Below are 7,953 nucleotides of genomic sequence, written 5' to 3'. Positions count from 1 at the left end.
TTTGTTAATAATCTCAAAGCACAAGATGGATTTACTCTGGGGATAACTGCCGTGAAATGAGAGTTTCTGTAAAACTCAGCTTTACTTTTTGCAGAGTGTGGAATGTCTGGAGTGAATGACGTAGAAGCAGAAGGCTACAGACTACTGCTAACCCCAGGTGCTAAGCTAAGGGAGTCAGGTTGGCTTCCACTTTTTCCTTCCAGTCTCCACCTTTTTTCTTTTGCTGTAATTTCCACCCCATCCTCTCCATTCCTCCGCCCTGCTGCTATTTTTACTTATCTCCAATTTAACTTGGTCTTTATTTACTTTTTTTCTATTCCTGCGCACTCTTATTATTCCTCTGCAGAGAGCAGCAGGAACTGAGATTTCTGTATCATTATTCCTCTTCAGTCTGTTCCCAACCCCTTTTTGTTATCACTGCGTTTTTCTTCATTTTCCCTTTCTGCAGTTTTGCCACCTTTTCTTCGAGGACAGGGATGGAGAAGTAAAGAAAAATGTAAAAAAAACCAGAAGCTGGTGAGAATTTATTTTTCTTAGAATATGCCAGTTCTTTAAAAACCGAACAATTACACTACATGGGTCAAGATTAGCAAAATTCTGGCAGATTCATGCTTGTCAGACCAGACCTGTGCAAGACTTGCCTGCCTCGCTGGCCACCACTCCCATGGCAGCCTGCTGCTGGACTTCTTTCAAGACAGGAGTGACAGATGCTCCAGAGCCTACATCTCTTTAATCACCTACCAGAGCAGGGATTCCTAGGTCAACAGCTGGACTTTGGAACAGCTGGAACACACCAGCATGGGTGTTTCCATCAATGAGAACTTAAAAACTTTGGGTTCTTCTTCCAAAGCTGCCACAAACATAATTTTGGAATACTGCCTGTTTCTATAAAGCTGAATGATTTTTTTTTTTTTTTTTTTAAACCCTCTCCACACTGCAGGCTGGATGGAAGCTAGCAGTTTCATTCCTCTGTGTTCCAGTACCCAGAGCCTCAGCTGGTTCTGACGGCCAGAAGCACTAAAACCTGCACAAATGTATGTAGTTGCTGTCTGCAGTCTGGTGCATGCTTAGGAGCAGGGAGGGGATGGAGTATGCTCTGTTCAAAGGGAATCTTCTGAAGATGCAGGTGCTACAAATCCAATAATCTTTCCAGGGCATACAAAACTGAGATTTCAGAGGAATATTCAGTTACTAAATGCAGACAAATATTTAACATATTTGGTAAGTGTTTCAAAGGATGAGGAAGGCACCTTTTGTTCCAGTTCCATAATTTCAAATTCCAGTTGCATGGAAGACTTGCAATGAGTTTATGTTTCTCAGTCTACCATACCTCATTACATCAAAACAAACACTGAATTCAGGTCGGTTCTTACATTTACTTTTGGTTGATAGAGCATATAACTTGGTCTGGCTCCTTCCAAGAGAAAAGAATCATGCTTCCTGCTGAAAAAAATGCCAGGTAGATGTTTAATATGATTGCAACTAATTGTTAATATTCAGGCAGCTGGCGAATTAAAAATAGCATAGTCATGTAGTCCCACTGCAGAGATGTTGCATTTGTAAGATAATCTCCCAACATGGTGCTTGCAGCTCATGTTGGTTCACGAGCTCCAGAGGAATGTTTTCTAATCATCTGAAGAAGTTTACAGTGTAGTGTTGAGTTGACACCAGTTGAAATCAGGTCAGCAAGCAAGAGATCCATCATGAAAGCAGCTGTGTAGCACATGTGTGTGCTGTGCAAGTGGCCGCTGCTTCCAGTTTGGTGATGGAATCAGGGTAACACATTTATCACAGTGAAAGATTCCGGCACTCACACAAGCACGCTTCCATACAGTTGTAAAATCCTGAGCAGATCTAAGCTTGAATAGTAAGTTTTAAAACTTCTTTCTTCTCATAGTCCATAGTGTGTTTCATCTCTAGATTTTGCAGGTAACCCTCAGTAGGTCTGGCAGTTTACCCTTCTCTGAAAAAAAAAAAAAAAAGGAATATATCAACCAAAAGTAGGTAGGATTTCAAGTCTTTGGCATCAAATAAGGGAAAAAGTTAGGTTTCAGAATATGTGTATGAAAGTAGCCATTAATATATTCCCTATGATATAGAGTAGCGTGTTTAAAATGCATCTTATGAGAGCACCAACTGTTTTTTAACAACGTATTTGTGAATTTTTAAGTGTGAATGTGTATCCAGAGGCTCAACCTGATAGTCTTCAAGAGTCACAGTTTTCACAGGATGTCTCTAACTAGTCACTTTTGAAAACATTGTCTATTGCTAATTAAGTCTGGCACCTTTCTGTCAGATAGGCAGGGAATGTTATTTGCTACACTAGAGATGGGTCATTTCTGATACAGAGAATCTGTGCCCCCCCTGCACATCAACAGCAGGGCCAAATATAGAAGTGAAGAAATCTGAATAAAATCAGAGGAGAGACTAAGATCCTAAACAATGACTCTACTTTCATAAGGATGAAATCAAAGCCATTCCAAATATAACATTGTAGGGGGAAAAAAAAAAAGCTTTTCAAAATATCCAACGGTGTGACAATCAGATCATGGGCTTGATGTGTGGGGCATGCCATTTAAAGCCTTTCTGCTGCTGGTACTAAGCATTATGCTGATGTCTGCCTTGTTGGGAGAATAACTTCTGTGCTGACCCCACAGAACGTTTCCAGGCAGACATTCTCTAAATTGCTCTGCCTTGCAAAAAGGCAATTAATTTAAGCGAACCTGATTCTTCCAAAATCAGGCATTAAAATAAGCCTTACCCAGCTGTAATCCCTATCAGAGACCATCGGCAAGAATTGCTTTTCACTGCCTGGTCGAAATCAGAAGCAAGTATTGCAAGATATTTAGCCATTTTTTACAATGGCATAGACTTCAGTTCTCAGGAGCAGCTTCGTAACACGGTGACACTGGGACTTCTGAGAGTTCACAAACATAAAACGGTCTCATTCTGCACAGGAGTTGGATCCTGACAAATTCTTCTGTGCTCAGCGGTACAGCTGCTGCTGCTACTGCCAGAAACCTCACATTTTCCTGCCTCGGTGGAATGGTTTTGCCACACTCTTGTCATCGTTAATGATACTTAATACAGCCCATAATGTGCTACGATTATCCTTGGCCACAGAAAAACGTGGTTTGTACCTGAAGCTGCTCAGAATCTTTCTGATTTGGGCCTTATCTACACTCAAGACCCTTCCCAGCATGACATTTTGGTTGCCTTTTTTTCTTTTAGCTGTTACTGTAACACCAGTAAACACTTCAGTAGTCCAAAATCACCACGGCTATGCTCCCCTTGCTATACTGGGGATAACTATATGACTACTGAGGATATAGTGTATGACTACAGGACTGAATGCTGTTTTACAGGGCTGTAACGACAACCAACGGGCTGTATGACTTTAACTATGGTTGTATATTTAAAGTGGCACAATTTTGGAGCACAGACAAAGCCTTATTTACCACTTGAGGTATAACAGCTGCATAAAAAATTACATTCCACAGATAAATCATCCCGTGATGATGGCAAAATACTGCATTTACCATCTCTCTGTGCCAGTAAGAGACCCAAAAGGGCTTCAAACACCTGCTAATAGAAAACAGAGAGGCTGCTTATTTTTATTACCTTCAAAGTTTTTTGATACTAAGCTTCCTATTTATCAGGAATTACTGATCTTATTTCGCCCATGGAAACTCAAACTTTGCTGAAAAACAAAAAGAAAGAATTTCCAGTGCTCTCCTGATTTTTTCAACAAGCTGTGAGACTGAGCTTTTGTATTCCCTAATCCAAACCTGCGCTGACCATATCTGGGGAGACATTATTGTGGAAAGAAATATTGAGCTACATTGTCCCCACTCAGTGTGCAGTCAGGTTCCCAGAGTAAATATGAACCTCCTAATGCTGTGGTAGTGCCTATCATTTGGGAACAGCCGGAGTAGGACAGGATCTGTTAATTTTCCCTTTTTTTTTTTTTTTTCTCCCAAAAATTCAAAGAGGATGTTGGGGTTTCCTGGACATTCAGCTTTCTTTTATCTACCATCTGTCCCACCAGCTAGTTACTTAAGCAGGTAAGGCTTAAGAAAATACTGCCCAAGCATGTTTTTGGTTTTTTGAAACTAGATTAGACTATATTCTGTTTTTCACAACACAGTAAAGTGAGCTGCAATCCTGTGCCACATTGGAAAACATAACTTTGCTCTACACTTCCTCTTTTTTAACTCTTTGTGCCTTCAGGCTATTCAGTATCTTTTTGTAAGCACACAGCTGTTGTGTGAGAAGGAGAAATAAGTGAGACCAAGTTAATATTGCTGCTAGTTATGGAATTTCAGCATGGCAGCACTCCACAGCAAGCAAGTGCATGGCAGTGGCACGTATTGCTACCGGCTGTGAACACCTTTTGCACAATTTGCACAAACCATACCAAACCAGCAGAAGGGATTTTTTTTTTTGATTTCTGATACATTCAATACTGCTTCCAGGTCATAACCCATTGATGTCGCACTGAAAATTTCATGCTTCCACTGAGCAGGAGTTTGCCACATGCATGTTGTCCCCTTCTGTACCTGGATGGGGGTGGCTGGGCCATTGAGGAAGAGACCAACACAGAGTTCTTGAACCCCATGAGAGACCACCACGCCATTTCCAACCGAGCAGTGCACCCAGAAGCTAGTAGATGTGAGCTTCCTACTTACACAAGGCTTCAAAGTGAGAGATACCTTCAGAAAGTGAGGCTAATAAGCAGAATTAGTTAAGTGCTTTCACAGCTTTGTTAAAGTTTTAGCTCACGGTCCTTTTCTACTCAGCTGACTCTACTTCAGTAGGAGCTAGTGCAACTCTAGCCTTGAGACAGAAAGATACTGACCAGTGAAAAGCCATCAGCCTCAGCAAACCTGTAGATACTATGGTTCACTGACTATCGAAATTGCATTCATACTGCTCTTGTCATAAGAAATACGCTGGGTAAATTGAGGAGCAGGTTAACGTGCCATTGATTTATAAACTTTCTAATTATTTCTTTTTTTTTTTTTTTTTTGGTTTGCATTTAACAGTTTCTGGAAAAGGGACTAGTTTTATTTTCAAAGCAGTTCTGCAGAAAGCTATATATCAAAGAAAGCTGTCAGATAGCCAGAACTCTTTCTTTTCCTTGTTTTTTTGTGGGTTTTTTTTTTTTTTGGTTTGGTTTGGTTTGGTTTTTGTTTTTTTTTTTTTACAGAATGGGAATAAATAAGTTCTCCAGTAAATCCTTATTTAGTATCTCTAAATGCTGGTCAGGACAAGCCTCCTTCAGGAGTTTAAATTCCCGTAGTCCATTCAGGCTTCTGTCTGCTGGCTGCAGCGACCCACAAAGGCTTATTTAATGAGTGCCAACTGTGACAGTACGTTTTGCAACGCCGAAGGACCAAGAGGCACACAACTCGCTCTGAGAAAAATGCCTTGTCTCACTTGGGGAGAGTGTGAAGCAAAAACAACTCGCAACAAAAAAAAAACAACCAGTATCGAGGAACTTCTGCCTGATAAAGACTGAAAAATATTTTAAACCTCATTAGAAAAATGAAGTTTGCCTACTACTGCTGTTTCATACACTGTGCAGGCAATGAACACATATGCTGTCACATTCATATTTCACGGGCTCTTTTTTTCCCCCAAACCTTCGTACCTCAGATTTGAACTTTAAACTTGTGACAGTGTTATGTTCATTAGAATAAGAATCACTTGCTATTTCCATTGCAAAGCTCCCCCCCAGAGGTTATCTTAGCTGTTTTATAAATCATATCAGGAGGAAAGCTGGCATAAAGGTTGACAGCTCACTCTAGATAATCATTTCCCTTTCTCTTAAGTGACTTAAAGGAGAAAGGAGCGTGTAGCTTGCCAGTTCAGTTTTTAGTGGTCAAGCATCCACATCTAACCACCACCAACACACTGACTAAATTAGCTTTTAAGTATTTTACTGAAATGCAGGAAAATCATAACCCTGCTCAGGAGGAGAAAGAATCTCAAACATTCACCAGCTCCCAGGCTGTATTTTCTCTGTCTTCCCAGGGCAGAGCTCATTACACAGAACGGCACGAACTCCAAAGCCCTTTGACATAGGCTGGCACTTGAAGGGAGGCTGGGTTTAGATTACTGTTGATTTATCAGCTTCCTCAAGAATATGACTGATTAGAGCAATGGTTTTTATGGGACATGATTTCAGGAGAAAAGTCCCGTATTGCAGGGGCAGATAAATGAAGCAAGTTAGTTCTTGCAGGAAACAGAAGCTACAACTCGAGGCAACAGCCTATTAAGTAGAAACCTAAAGAGAATAAACAGGCACTGAAAGAATCCAGGGTTTAGGAGAAAAGGCCACTTTGGGTACTATACTTTTTCTACATATGTTAATAAAATGAAATCCTAGGCAGAAAGCCTGAAGCAGTCTGGAAACAGTGCCAAATCTTCCCAGGCTGAGTTAGAAGGGGAACAAAAAAGAAATAGAACTGTCCCTTTAACACTGCACTTCACCTCGACCTGATTATAGGCTTTTTGCAATCGATAGGAATCTTCCAGTTGCTATTGGACTTCGGAGCCAGTGTGGGTGAAGAGAAGGGTTCACTGTAGCAGATGAAGTGAGAGGTCACAGGCAGCAGATGTAAAGCCTTTCTTGGAAGCTGCTAGTGACAGTAGCAAATATTAGGAAGAAAAAACCCCACGAGTATTAACTTGCAGTGTAAGTATGGTTCATTTGCTAATCACTGCATCTAACCCTGAAATTGTTGTCTCTGGTTTAAATGCGGATAATAAGACTGTCCTTTATGAAATGGATAATCCCAGAAGTGTGTGTCAGTAACCAAGACACAGGGAGCTTATTTTCTCACTGTCTCATAACACAGAATCAGAAGACAAATTCAATTCAATGCCATTAGGAAGAATAAAATCCAACCCTGAAAAAACGACACCTTTTTACCCAGCATATAATTGGACTTTGAAATTAATTTCTCTTGGAAGCCAAGAACTTGACAAGATACAAAAAAGGACCGGATATTTATGCAGACAATGAAAATTTTATATAGGATTATTAATTTTGAGGAACAAACTTTTGGAAAATATCTTAAATCTTATACTTCAGGTATTTAGCAACTGTAAACTGACCAGCCCAAACTGAAAAACAACGCACAGTTCAATTTGGTTAGCTGCAAATAAATAGTTAACTCTAGTGGTGTGGAAATAAAGGAACTTCTGAAAGTAGAACCGAATCTGAATGTTAGGCAATAATGCAAACGAAATACTGCCTGTTAAAGAGATATTGCATAAAGCACTACACATTGTAGATATTGCTAATTCTCAGTCTTCTCATACTTTTATTAAGCTGATCTTAGCTGGTACAACAGCCCCAGGAACCAGATGAACCTTCTGTCTAGTACATCCTGGTAGTTTCAGAGCTTGGCAGCTTACTTACATTGATGGAAGAGATTCTATATAAGTATTATACAGTTATTTACACACGTAAATCTTAAAAAGACAAAGGATTACATGAGACACCACCCTCTAAAGTGGGTCAGAGTTGAAGGCACGTTAGTAGATAGGTGAGAGGACACCAAACAACTTCCCTCACCAGCTCCTTGCTACATGGGTGTTTATTTTCCCGGGCTGCCAGGCTCTCTCAAGCCCACATGAAGGAGATGTTTTAAAATGCATGAATCTCAAGTCTGGTTCAAAACGACTGAGTAATGCCAAACTGATTTTTTGACACAGAGAGTTTTCATTAGCAGTAGCAGAGCTGGGCGTGCACTTGCTGTTAAGCAGGTATGATGTCTGGGTCTCACCTGTCACTGGGTGCGATGCCGAGAAACAGAACTGGGAGGCAAACACAAAATCAGTATCATGTTTGCTCTGCAGGAAGCAAGGAGGTGAGGAAATTCTGAACCAAATCCTCTGCATTGTGTCTTCTACCTAACTTGTTTCCAGTGTTGTTACATGTAT

The sequence above is a fragment of the Tauraco erythrolophus genome, chromosome 4 (assembly GCF_009769465.1).
Source record: "Tauraco erythrolophus isolate bTauEry1 chromosome 4, bTauEry1.pri, whole genome shotgun sequence".
In the NCBI taxonomy this organism is placed as follows: Eukaryota; Metazoa; Chordata; class Aves; order Musophagiformes; family Musophagidae; genus Tauraco; species Tauraco erythrolophus.
Note: the sequence above shows the minus strand (reverse complement) of the source record.